The 14,696-nt window shown below is 37.8% G+C and overlaps 1 long non-coding RNA gene across 1 annotated transcript in view; it reads left to right on the forward strand.

Moving 5' to 3' along the window:
* Window positions 1-2,364: 2,364 nt before the first annotated feature.
* Window positions 2,365-14,696, forward strand: part of LOC135321671 (uncharacterized) — a 73,399-nt gene continuing 61,067 nt past the window's right edge. Inside the window, exon 1 of the long non-coding RNA XR_010381608.1 lies at window positions 2,365-2,425. This is a non-coding gene — a long non-coding RNA (uncharacterized LOC135321671). The remainder of the gene's footprint in view (window positions 2,426-14,696) is intronic.

Here is a 14,696-nt window from a genome sequence, read left to right on the forward strand (position 1 = left end):
GACTTAAGATTGGCATATCATAATCACCCGAAGTCCCTAGTTTACATTACAATTCACTCTTGGTGTCGTACATTCCACAGGTTTGGACAAATGTATAATGGCATGTGTCCATCTTTATGATTCATACAGAGTATTTTCACTGCCTTAAAAATCCTCTGTGCTCTGCCTGTTTGTCTGCCCGCCCTCCCCTCCTCCCGGCCAACCATGGGCAACCATGGATCGTTTTACTGTCTCCTTAGTTAATGCCTTGTTCAGAATGTCATATAATTGGAATCATTCAGTATGTGGCCTTTTCAGATTGGCTTCTTTCACTTAGTAAAATGCATTTAAGATTCTCGTATGTCTGTTCATGGCTTGTTATCTCATTACTTTTTAGTGCAAAATACTATTCCATTGTCTGGATGTACTCCAGTATATTTACCCATTCACCTGCTGAAGGACATCTTTATTGCTTCCAAGTTTTGGTTTCTCTAGAGTTTGAAATATACATCAATTAATCCAAGTCCACATTCAGATAACATTATAACCTCATTACAGATAGTGAAAAACAATCCTAATTTCTCCTTTCCACCCCTTGCATCATTGCTGTCATACATTTTACTTATTTACATGCATATATAAATCTACATATATGCATGTGAGATATGTATAGATAGTACATATACAAGCATACATCATCAAATAGATGGTTGGTATTCTTTTGAGCAAACTATTATCTGTTAGATCAATTATGAATAAAAAAACATTTAATTTTACCCTAACTTACTCCTTTTTTCGGGTGCTCTTCCTTCCTTTATATAGATCCGAGTTTCTGACCTATATTATTTTCCTTTTCTCTAAAGCACTTTTAACACTCTTGCAGTGTAGGTCTGCTGGCAACAGATTTTTTCAATTTTTGTCTGAGAAAGTCTTTATTTCTCTTTCACTTTTGAAGAATTAAGTTTGTAGGGTACTGAATTCTAGGTTGTTGCTCATTTTCTCTTGAAATATTTCACTCCACTCTCTTCTTGCTTGCATGGTTTCTGAGAAGTAGGATATAACGCTTATTTTTGTTTCTCTGTAGGTAAGGTGTTTGTTCCCTTTGGCTTCTTTCAGAATTTTTTTTTTAATCTTTCATTTTTCTGTAGTTTAAAAATTATATGCATAATTGTGTTTTGTTTTGTTCGGTGTTTTGGTTTTTTTGCATTTATCCTCCTCGGTGTTTTCTGCATTTCCTGGAACTGTGATTCAATGTCTGACATTATTTGGGAAAATTCTCCATCATTATTGTTTGAAATATTTCTTCCATTTCTTTCTCTCTCTTCTCCTCCTGTTATTCCTTTTATGTGTAACTGACACCTTTTGTAGTTGTCCCACAGTTCTCGGGCATTCTGTTCTTTTTTTTTTTTTTTTTTCCAGTCTTTGTGCTCTTTGCTTTTTGTTTTTTTCAGGATTCTGTTGATGGATCCTCAAGCTCAGAGATTCTTTCCTCAGCATTGTTCAATCTAACTAATGAGGCCATCAAAGGCATTCCTTATTTCTGTTACAGTACTTTTGATCTCAGAATTTCTTTTTGAATCTTCCTTGAAAGTTCCATCTCTCTGCTGGTATTGCCTATCAGTTCCTGCATGCTGTCTATTTTATCTGTCAGAGTCCTTGGCATATTAGTTATAGATGTTTTAGATTCCCTGTCTGACAGTCCCTGTATTCCTGCCATGTCTAGTTCTGATGCTTGCTTTCTCTTCACACTGTTTTTGTTTTGTTTTGTTTTGTTTTTGTTGGCTTTTTTGTTATGCCTTGCAGTTTTTTTCTTGATAGCCAGACATTAGGTACTCAGTAGAAGGAACAGCTATAGATAGGCCTTTACTAATGTGGTATAGAGGGAGGGAGAAGTGTTCCCTAGTCCTGTGGTTGGGTCTTTTAGTGAACTGTGCGTGTGGACTGCGAACCTCACAAGTGTTTCTCGGTTTTCCTCTCCCTCCTTGAGTGGGATCACATGGCTTGTATTGGCTGAAGTTGATTAAGTCCCTTCTCCCATGTGGAAGGCTAACGCTGGCTTGAATTAGGTATTTCCCTCCCCCCAGGTCTGGTAGGCTCTGATAACCCCAGCGGATTACGCTCCAGTTAATTGGTTTCCCCTGAGGGCAGGCTTTATTAAGGGGAACGGAGCGCTCCAGCACATTTCAAAATGGTTCCCTTTCCTCTCTCCTTGCTGGAAGCAGGAGACCGTTTCTCTCCAGTATTTACTGTGAAACCTGGTCAAGCTCCTGGAGGTAAATCTCATAAAATTGTGCCTTCCCCCAACCCCCCATAACTGGGTCCCCTTGGAGTTTTAGCTCCCAGAGTTGTCCACACTGAGCCTTCAGCGATTTGTCAATTTCATTTCAGGTTTTCCTGCCCTAGTCCTGGTTCCTGTGTTGATGTCCGCTCTTGAGTCTCTGCTCCGGTGAGTCCTTTACTCCATGTGTTAGCCTGTCACTCCGATCTTGGAAGCAGCCATTTGCCATGTGTCCTCTCCTCTCTTAAGAACCCGAGAAGAGCTGTTGTCTCTTCAGTCAGTTGAGCTTTTCACTTGTTGGTGACTTCCAAGTGCCTTGCATGAAAAAATGGGAATCAGTATGTTATTTTTTAAGTAATTTTGAAACAAGGAATTTAAAAACTATTGAAGTTTAAAATGCAATAAGTGAGTAACATTATAACTGACACCATTGTGTAAGGAGATACTATTTTTTAATCTATAGAATAATTTTCCTTAAAAATGGTTAAAATCATATTATTTCTTCATAAAACATCTACATTGAGGCTTTTTTTGGTTTCCTACCTGTTGTATCTTATATCTAAGGCTTTAATATCTTAATGAAGAATAATGTTTTATAATTTGAGTCAGTGATACTATATTTAAAATTCTTTCAGACAGTAATTTCATCTGCCTGACACCAAATTCTCATTCTATTTATAAATTCATTCAAGACTACTCTTCTAATCTCACATCACTTCTTATGACCTGACATTTCTTTATTTTTAGCCTAGTGTTTGAAAAAAAAAACAGATGATGTGTTTCTAACATAAACACAGGGTTTTCTTTTTTCTCTTTTCTTTTTCTTTTTAATTGAGACCAACCCAGAATGAGAATGTTCTTGGCAAGTAAACTGTGCTTTGCAGAATGCCTGAAATTCCCTGTCATTGCTCTGCCTATGTCAAGTTCTTAAGCATTCCTCAGACCGTTTCAGTCTACCCTATACCCATGACTATGTGGAGAAGAGCTGTTAGACACAGAGTGTAAGCTGCCATCTGTGTATGACACATAAATCATGGTAGAGAAGATCGTTCACTGTGGAGCAAACTGGTTGAGTCTGAATCCTATCTCCATTACTCAAGGTCACACTCAGCTAAGTGTACTTAACTTCTCTGCATCAGTTTCTCATCTCTATAATGAGGATAATACCTGCTTCATAAGGTTGTTGTGAGGATTAAATGAATTAAGAAACAGGTATCACCTGGTACATAGTAAGTATGATGTGTTAATTTTTATCTTTTTCATGGTAACAACTATCAAAATACAACTTCTGCAAAATTGAAGAACATACATGAAACACATGATTATTAGAAATGTCATGTATTAATTAGAAAATTATTTTAGAGACTCGAAACACAGACTTTGTAACTATAGAATGTAATTTAGTTGGCTAACCACGCAGTTTGGATTGCCCAGGGCAGTCTCAATTTATGTTTGTTATCTTGGCATACTTTTTTTTAAATTAAGGTATAATTGGCATGTAGCATTGTGTAAGTTCAAAGTATATATAACATGTTGATTGGTTGCATCGTATATCACAATATGATTACCACCATGGTATTAGCAAACACCTCTATCACATCACAGAACTATCCTTTCTTTTTGTGAGAACAACTAAGATCTAGTCTCTTAGCAACTTTGAAGTTTATAATACAGTATTGTTGACTCTAATCACTATGCTGTGTGTGTCCTGAATTTATCTACTAGTTGCAAGTTTATCCCCTTAAACAACTTCTCCTCAGTTCCCTCACCCCGCAGCCCCTGATAACCACTATTCTACTCCATGTTTTGATGAATTTGACACTTGTAGATTCCACATATAGGTGATACCACACAGTATTTGTCTTTCTCTGGCTTACCTCAGCATAATGCCCTCAAGATCCATTCATGTTGTCACAAATGGCAGGATTTCCTTCTTTCTTGTGGCTGAATAATATTCCTTTATATATATATATGCTGCATCTTTTTAATTCATTTATCTGTTGATGGAAACATAAGTGTTTCAGTATCTTAGCTATTGTGAATAATAGCCAAGTGACTATATAGAGAATAAGCTGCAATAAAGAGGAAAGGGCAGATATCTTTCTGATACTGTTTTCTTTTCCTTTGGGTATGTATACCAAGAAGAGGAGCTGTTGGAGCATAAGGTAGTTCTGTTTTTAATTTTTTGAGGACCATCTACATTGTTTTCCTATAGTAGCTACAACAATTTACATTCCCATCAAGAGTGTATAAGTTTCCTTTTCCCCTCATCCTCAAAAACATTTATCTCTTGTCTTCCAGATGATAGCCATTCTAACAGGTGTGAGGCGATACCTCATTGTGGTTTTGATTTGCATCCCTTGATGGTTAGTGATGTTGAACATCTTTTCATGTACCTGTTGGCTCTTGGATATCTTCTTTGGAAAAATATCTATTCAGTTCCTTTGTGTCCTTGTATAATTTAAATAGCTCCCCTTTCAGTCTCAGAAGTAAGTCAATTTGGATGGTGGATATTATGAATACTCTAATAATTAGGGGACAGAACTTGTTACTTGAAAGGACATGGTTAAAGTTAGAACTTTAACCTATTTTTTAAAGTGATGTTACCTGATAAGTTGAAATAAAATGTTTCTTTTTGGCTTAAAATCCTGTTGGCAATTAGTAAATAATTCATTAGTTGATTTAAAAAATGTTATGTAGTGCCTATTTTGAGGCTAGAGCTTTGGACAAGATAGAAAAGCTCTCTGCCCAAGGAGCTTATCTTTTTGTGGAGAACATAGATAATTAACAATTGAACAAGCATGTATCTAGACTAATGACATGTAGTAGGCATAAATAAATACTTTAAAATTCTTTTTTAAATAAGAAAGATAAGATTCATACTGAAAAATGCTTAGAAGAAACAAAATTATAAGAGAGTATCTGGATGTTATGCAATGAGTAGGACTGTCCAAAGATGGCCTGGGTGTTGATTCCGAATTGTTGAATGTGGACGAGATAGCTGTGACCAGCCCCACACCCACCCCCGGCCCTTCTTCCAAGGGTGAGTCTGTCCCTGAGCTCAACTTCACGAGAAAGCCATCTTCTCCACCTGGGCCCCAGGGTCTCCATGTGCTGTGACCTGGAGTTCATAGACAATTCCCATTTTTATAACATTGGCCCCTCAAATCCAGACTCTCTTGTTTCTAAAGAAGAACAGTCTGATGTCCTTCATTAATAAGGTTGCTCTAATGCCTGGCTTATTAAAAGTGAGAGAGATGAAGGGGCAAGGCTTCTCCACTGTAATATAGACCCACGTTACAGATTCAGCATACTTCTTGGCCTGGCATTTCTTTCTCTTGGTGATAGAATCAAGTGTGTCTTTACCTTCTTTCTTGATGTTGCTGATCTTGAAGCTTTCCTTTTTAACTTGAAAAGTAATGAGAGATAATTGAAGAGTTCAAAGCCAGGGAATAACATGAACTGATTTAAGAAGACTGTTCTGGTAACTGTGTAGATAATGGTTCAAAGAGGAACAAAAACGAATGCAGAAAGGTCAGGAAGTTACTGCCATTGTCTAACAGTCATGGTGTAGCTTAGAAAAGGATAATGGTGGCAGAAATGGAACAATTTGACAAATATTTGGCAAGACTGGTGGATGGATTACATGTCAGAGGGAGAAAAAGGGAAAGGATCAAAATAACTTTTGGGTATTTTTTTGGTTGGTTTGGGGTTTTTTCTTTGATGGTGGTTTGGAAGCTTAGTTCCCTTCCAGGGAGATGTCAGGGGTCTGTAGGTCTGGGAGGGAACTACTGACCAGAGTGGCCACTGTACCTTACTCTAGGTCACCACTCCACAGTAGTAATTATCCCATAAAAATACACATGGAACACTTTCTGTGTACTATTGGCATCAAGGAAATTGATTCATTACAGAGAATTTGAATATAGGTAGTGGGAATATTCAAACCTTGTCTTTCAGATCAGGGTCACATAGTGCCTACCTGGTCACCAGGATTCACTTTTCTACAGGGACTGAGAGAGAGGACTTCCAAAGAAGGGATGTGGGTCTTGGTCAAGGTTTCTATTTATTTCAATATTTCTTTTGTTCTTACTTAATTATTTTTAGCTTTTTTAGTTAAATTTCCACAACATTCCACATCTTTTGATAGTTAAGTTCTTAGCTATTTAACTTACAACCTTCTCTTCATAGATAATCTAAAGTGACTCAGCTGTGGAGAAAGATTGGGCTCTGAATGTGAGAGACATTTGGGTTTCACCTTTTTGAATGTTTACCTTATTTAAAGCAAATAAATACAGATTTATCCTTGAACAATGCAAGGGTTAGGGGCACTGACCGTCTGGACAGTTGAAAGAACACATGTAACTTTACAGCTGGCCCTCCGTCTCTGTAGTTTTGCATCTGAAGATTCAAACAACTGTGGATGGTGTAGTACTGTAGTATGTATTTATTGGAAAAAAATCCACGTGTAAGTGGCCAGGCACAGTTCAAACCCATGTTATTCAAAGGTCAACTGTATTTATAAGATTTCCTAAGTATAATTTAGCATGACAATTATTCAGATTTAAGATCATATTGTTAAAAATATAATACTGGTGTTGCAGGAAAATGGGGTGCAAGAGGATGGTCATGTCCCAGATCTTGGGTGAGACCCTGAGGTGCACCCTGCCAAGTGAGGGTCCTTGGCTTCACATAGGGAAGAATTCAAGAGTGAGCCATAGTAAAGTGAAAACAAGTTTATTTGGAGAGATACGCATTCCACAGACAGGACGTGGTCCTTCTCAGAAGGGAAAGTGGTCCCAGGGAATGGGGTCTTCTCAGAAAGTGCTAGCAGCCCCAAGGTGCAGGGGTAGTTAGTATTTATGGGCTAGATAACTTCATATGCTAACACAGGGGAGAATTTTTGCAACTGTTTTAGGGAAGAGGGGGGACTTCCCAGGAATTGAGCTACCACTCACTTTTTGGCCTTTTATGGTCGGCCTCGGAACATTCATGGCACCTATGGGTGTGCCATTTAGCATGCTAATGTATTACAGTGAGTGTATAATGAGGCTCAAGGTCTACTGGGAATCGAATCTTCTGTCATCTTGGACCTAGATGGTTCCAACCAGTTTATGCTGTTTGCTCAACGTCTGTATTATTCTTTTAATGGCTGTGCCCTGCCTCCTTCCCTCCTGCCTCATTAGTAAGCAAAATAATTTTGCAACTTTAAAATATGATGCAATATTGACAAAACACGTTGAAGTACCCAAAGAAGAAACAGGAAGTTAACATGATTAATGAAATTCTATAGATAATTTTTCAACAAGTGTCTCTCTACCTTGCACTGAATTTGGTATTATTAAATATGACATTTCACCAGTCATTTTCTAAGCTTCTTCAAGGATAAGAAAAAAATACAGCAATTTTTCTCTTTAGGAGTAAAGAACCAATGTTGTGTTGTTATGGCAACTGAAGTTGCAAAACATTTAAGAGAAGGGTGTTTCTTCCAAAGTTTCTTGATAATCAAGCATGAACAATGTCATTTGTTTAAAATGCACTCATTGTTACGTGACTATAATTGTCCCCAGAATGTTCCAAATGATTTCTAGAAGAATTATTTCCTCAAAGCTTTTTAAAAAAAATTAACAGGCCAGCTATTTATTACTTTATTAAGAAATTATTTCTAGCACTGCGCTGTATCTAGTATATTTAAATTTATTTCCCAGTAAGTTATGCATATCTAGAAACTTACATTGATAAAAAGTATGCCTCACTTAAAGCTAGGCAGGAGTCCATATAAGTTATTTATCAGCTGTACTTAAACCTATTTATTCAGTGGGATTTTAGTGGAGGGGAGAGAGAACACTATTTTAGTTGATTCTTACTCTTTTTCTGACTACTTGAAATCACAAATATATAATTTTAATGTATAAAATGTAATGTTTATGTAATACACTATATATAGTGTGCTTTAATATTTGTCAGTAAGTTATTCCATACTACTTCTAAAAGTAATACTCTAGTCATAATCCTTATTTTTGTATTATTTCTTTAATATATGTGAAACTTCTACCAAATACTAACTACCAAATAGTCAATATCACTACATAGAAACGTGATAGAAATTAAATTTACACTGATCACTGATTTTAGTGGCAGAACACAGCTGAAACATCCCAAAGACTAATATAGTAAATAGTTCTCAGCTATGTTCAAGGATCTTTCCTAAACACGAATTTCAGGTCCACATTCCTGTGTATTCTGATTCAATAGGCTTGAGGTAGGTCTCTGATACCTATATTTTTCAAGCTAAAGAGGTCACTGTGGGTGGCATCATCACTCTTGAAGCTCCTTGGACTAATGTATAAGAAAGGAAGCATCTTTTAAAATATTGTGAACATTGCTGAACATTCAGAACATGCAGTACATTCTAAATACTGTACTAAACCTTTATTATTTATGAACTCTGTAACAATTCCTCAAAATAAACCTGAGAAGGATTCTCTCGGACAGTGTTCTCCATTCAGTAGGATTTGTCAGTAAGTTTTGCCTGAAAGAAAGCTCTGGGACCAGAGGAGCAAACCAGTGATGTGGCACATGAGGCCTGCAGCATTGCTGTTTCGTCTTGCACAGCGTACTCGAGTTTGTCTTACCTCAGCTAAGTGTTTCTAAACTGTATGAGTTTAACTTTAACCACTTAGTTTCTAGCTTCTCTTGGAGAAGCAGAAGTTCTGGAGGCACCGGGCCTGCTTTCCCACAGAGGCTGGACTCTGCTGTCCTTTCAGATGCAGCTGGGCTCTGCAGGTTACCTCAACCAACCCCTCAGACTTTGTGATGGAGGGAACCTGCATGCATCCTTTCCTGTTAGAGCTGGCTTCACGTGCCTGTGGCCTATGCAGTTGCTCTGGGCTTTGCAGTTTAGGTAGCCCACTAGCCCTTGCTCAATTCTGTGACCTGCTCTGTGGGTGTGAGGTCTGCCCACCGGTACCAGCCATTTCTTTCTCTACTAGCAAACTCCTCTACCACTTTTAGGATTCAGCTCAAATATTTTCCTCCAGGAAGCCTTATTAGAACTATCAGACTCATCTGAGTGCCCTTTTTCTGGCCCTCCAAAGCACCTATTTATTTCTAAAATGTAATACAACAGTATATTGAAAATATTTGTGTATTTCTCCCACTGAAACCGAAGAAGGGGCTGGGGATGTTGGATGTGTGAACTATGTGTAGGCAGAGGAAAGGTTGATAAGGGTGGTATGGAAGCCCCGTAAGGGCAGTGACAGTGTCGTTCATTCAGTCGGGCATGTATGCACCAAGATTTATTGAGTTCTCACTCTGAGTTGTGTCATATCTGTGCTATTTTGATGAATATCACAGCGGTGATAGCAGCAAAGCCTTTGCCCTCAGGGAACTTGTATGTTAGTGCCCAAAACATGATAGGTATTAATAATTACTAAATTGAACTAATGAAATCAAAAATACCATTTCTGAAGGGTTCTAATGCTTAATCTGTTTTGTTTCCCTCCTGCAATGAGGATAAAGTGATCAGTTTGCTTGAGGCTCAGGGTAGGAAACCATATCAGCTAATAATTTCCTAACTAAAGATTAAAGTTCGAAGCAAAATATTTGCCAGCAGATGGGATATGAAACTGTCATAACCAAAAAGCTGGTGCCTGAGGCATGAGAGTAGATAGGGTGGAGAAGGAGAAAAGAGCAATGAGTCCATGGCTGCACCTCACTTACCTGAATTCCCTCAATATCCCTCAATAACAACAGCAGCAACAGAAATACACATGAGAAGAAAGCTTAACAGTTAAAGGCAGGAGGAGAGGTGAGTCAAAGAATGAGAGTCCTCTAAGGCTCCCTAGGAAATACATGTTGAGTTCTTCTCAGTTAAGATCACTATGAAAGTCAGTAGCATTGCTCAGTCAGAAAGAGAAACAATGTGACATAGAGCTTATTTTTTGTTTTGTTTTGTGTGTAAAGAAATGGGAGGGGGAGAAAGGAATGAGGCAAAAACAAAAAGGGGATAAGCAGATGTTCACCTGGAGCAGTAAACGCTTAAATAGAACTAGTGTTTGTTTTTAGAGCTATCCATCCACATGACATCTACTGAAACACCTTCAGATATAAATTAATACTTTGGGAGTGGTCTTTTTTTTTTTTTTCCAACTCTTCCCAATTTATCAACATGGAACCTGTGGGAGTTACCTGAGGGTGGTCAGAATACTCAACAAAAATGCTTGTTTCAGAGATTTTTCTCCTTGGATTCTGACAGACTAGGGGCACACAATTTGGAGTACTTCATTGATAGGTGAAATACATACATATATTTTTTTTTTCAGTTGATAGATGTGTCAGTTCGTTTTAGAAAGAGATGTTCCACTTATATCTATCTGCTATTTTCAAACTCTGTAGTTAAAAAGCAGGCCAAAAGTTCAAACCTTAAGTTTTACCATGTGTTTTCTTTTTTTTTTTTAATAATGCATACTCAATAGAAGTATAGAAAGGAGAACAAAACTTGGAAAATGAAATGTTTATTAATTCTATTCTCTCATAAAGCCTATTTGCATTTTGGTTTATGTTTTTCCAGACTTGAATGACATAAGTTGTAAGACAGTTTTCCTTGACATAGTCTTCTTTATCAACAACTTAAGATTCATAAAGTTGCATTTCTTTAAATGTAAAATGATTTTAGTTAACCAGTCCTCTGCTTTAGAGCATTAGGCTGCTCTAAATTCATCATAAAGGTAACTAACCCTGTGATAAGCATCTTTTCCTCTGTAATCGTTATGTGCACCTCTGAATATTGTGGCGGGGTAGTTTCAAAGGACTGTATGCTTCTTTGTGAATTAATCCAGTTTTCTCGGTTGTCCTTTAGAGTTTATACTCCAGTTTATACTCCATGCTGAATGAGAGGGCTTATATCTGCATATTCAAACCAACACTCAAGAAGGACATTCTTTTTCTTTGGCACAAAACAGAACTTTTTTGTATAAAATGACAAAAATAAAAACTTTTATTGTTTACATTTATATTTTAGTTATTACTGATTTCACTTACTAATTACTTGTGTTTCTAAAACTTCTATTTATGCTCTATTTTCTATTGTGTTTTTTTATATTATTTTGACTATTGGTCTAATTAAATTTTTTTACTCAAGTTTATCTTGGCAAAATATATGTTTTCTAGGAAAACAATAATTCTACTGAGATTTTCAAGCTTTAATGCATAATGTTCATAATTTTAAAAAATACTTTCTAAGTCTGTGGTTTTATTTCCCATCTCATTTCTGATTTAGTGTCTGTGCCTATTTACTATATATTTAGTGTAGAATGCATTTTGTTTCAAGAGAAAGAAACATCTAACTCAATTTGCTTAAGCAAAATTGGCAGTTCAGTTTCAATTCTAAAAATTCAGACAGATCTCACTTTGGAGCTCAAAATATGTTACCAAAAAAAAGTTTTTGTCCTTTCATATCCACTGCCTCTGTTTTGTGTGGACTCAAATAGGCTCTTTCTCATGTTACTTTATGGCAGCCAATATCTCCCAAGAACAGGTATTTCCAGCTTCAAATAAAGCAGACAGCAGCACGAGCTTTTGCTCCAGCAAATATCCTGTGTGATTCTCTTTGGAATAGCATTGGTCATGCGGCTGCACAACATCCAAGTTACTACTACAGGCAATGCCGACTGGCTTGGGTCTAAGTCACTGGCTTCTCCTCTGGGGTTGGGTAGTCACTGTTGAATGGGTGTGGGAGAAAGTATCTCATTGAGTGAAAATCAGGGCTAATGCCAGGAGGAGATGTTGAGGAGGTAAATTACAAATAGTATAATATTGTCTCTGTGTTTTCTTTACTTTTTTTATTGAAGTATTATTGATACACAATATTGTGTTAGATTCTGGTGTACAGCATCATGAATTAGTACTTCTTGATAATCTGGATTGATGGTTTGTCCATATTATTGGTTTTTCCAAAGAAGAGGCGCTTGGATTTACTTGAGAAACTTACTATTTTCTAAAACATGAATTTCTACTTTTAAATAATCTTTCTCACCTGCTTTCTTTAGTTTTAATTTGTTAGCATCTGACTTCTTGGCTTGAATGCTGTTAAGTTTCTTATTTACTTATGTATGAATTTCAAGTTAAGATAAAACCAATTGAGCAGAAGCATGAAAATTGATTGAGGAGCTTTATAGAATGAACGTAGTCCTACATAAATCTGAGCATCTTATTTACTCCAACTCAGCTTCTCTTTGCTGAACAATTTTCAGTTGTTATGTGCACAACACTGCCAATTGGAGGGGGAAATGTTCATTATATTCAAGCAGATGAGTATCAGTTTTCCTGTGAAAGATGCATAGGAAAGTAACCTCCTAAGGGAGTCATTTTGGGACCACTGTAAAGGTAATATTATTTATAATTACGAATTGAGGGTCTTTTGGCACAGCATGAGATGGGTTACAAAGTGAGACTAATGAGTGTAATAAACATATATAAAGTTTCTTCACTGAAATGAGGACAGACCACAGTGAGTCTAATGTAGATTATTTATGTAGACATACATTACGCTATTTAGTTTCCAGTTTATACCACATCTGCCCCTGTGTTTGTGATGGCATTTCCTTAACTCATACGTGCTAACCATTCCCTTGCTAGTCCTTAGAAAATAATGAATTGTTTAATATTAAGAGTAGCCACCCTTGGCTAGAGGGAGGCACAGTGGAGTGAAGCAGTTCATAATTCTTTGACTGAGGCATTTAATTTAACAATGATGTCCTTTGTGTCCAAGACAAACTATTTTTTTTTCCATGGAAATAACAGCACAAAAGGTCTTAAGGCTTATGCTTTGTAAATAACCCTGACGTGTTTCTCATTGAATAGTTTTGAGCATTTTCTCTAGATGATACTGCCAAACATCACCAGATCCTGCTGCATTTTTGTACTCCATAAGCCTATGTAACCACATTTCAATCTTCTGAATAAAACTAATGTAATTTTACAGCAATGCTGTTTAGATATTATAGTCAAGAATTAAGCCACCTGGGGTGCAGCGGGCATTGCCTGTGAGTAAATGAAGACCCCAGATGGAAAACCTTTCACTTCCCAGTGCAGTCTGACCAGGGCACAGCCAAGGTTAATTTGCAGAACAGCCTGATAGTTGACCCTGATGTGGCTTCAACACATTAAACTTGTGTCCAAGTGGCAGTCCGGGGAAGACCTCACCTCAGCCACCTTAGGAAAGACTCTACAGAAAACAAACAGGGGTGCCATTTATAACTTATACTCCGATACCACTTTCTATAGAGTATAATGGTCGAGCCAGATTTCTCTCCTACCTTCAAGTCCTGCTTCTGCCCTCAGGGGTTCTGTGAGCTTGGGCGGTCACCTCATCTCTCTGCCTCAGTTTCCACATTAGTAAAATTGGAATAATAATAAACCTTACTTCATAAGCCTGTTAAGAAGATGCATGAGTTAATGTATCTGAAGCTTTTGTGACAGTGTCCGCCCTAGAGAAAGGGCAACTATTGTACATTTCTTTTTGAAGTGAGGCTGCCCACACTTGGCCTCTACCTATGTCTAATGTTTTGGGCCTCTGTGCAGTTAATCTATATATAATGCCTGGGTATTTAAAGCAATGGAGCCTGTGAACTTGAAAGGACATCCACACGCTGAATCAGGAAGCAGGCAGGTGCTCAGGCTTCTATGACTCGGGCTGCTCAGACTGCGGAGGGATGGGGCAGAGAGCAGAGCATCAGGGGTTTGGTGCCTGAGTCCCCCACTGGTTCAGATCTTCTCCGCCTTCTCTACCCAGAGAAAGTGATCCACAAAAACCGATAGGCAAGAGCAATGAGAACGTGATAACTCCTGAGGCACTTCCTGCTCCAAGTCAGGAGGCTGCAGTTGCTCTGCGGGACTCTCAGAACAATTACTGTGAAGTATTATCCTCTCCTGATTTCTCAGACCTCAGATCCCAGAACTCTGCTGCTTGACCCTCTCAGCGCCAGTCCCTAACCCCGCCACCTGGCTTCAGGGTAGCAGAACCAATCAGCCTACGCTCGCTGTTTCCTTGCCCGTAATGTTTGACAGCGTTTAGGCTGTGTCACCCTCATAAGGCATGCAGCATAATCCCAGATGTGAAATTCTTCAGGCAAGACCCTGAGAGCAGGGAGGCTGTTAGTCCTCCAAAAACATACAGAGAGAATGCATCAGAGAAGGCACCTGCTCTCTCTGGATATCATTTCTCTGCCAAAAGCAATTGACTGTAAAGAGCCTTTTTAAAATCATAGTTCAGGATTAGCTTTCAGATTAAAAGCAGAGCAGAGGCCAAAGGGTTAAGATCTTAGCACGGTGCCAGACAGGTGACAAGTCTTCTATAAATGCTAGTTGGATGATGATGACCACGATGATGACCGAAGAGATAGTGGCCATTTACAATTACATTATAAAATAATAACCA

Source organism: Camelus dromedarius, chromosome 7 (assembly GCF_036321535.1).
Source record: "Camelus dromedarius isolate mCamDro1 chromosome 7, mCamDro1.pat, whole genome shotgun sequence".
NCBI classification, from domain to species: domain Eukaryota; kingdom Metazoa; phylum Chordata; class Mammalia; order Artiodactyla; family Camelidae; genus Camelus; species Camelus dromedarius.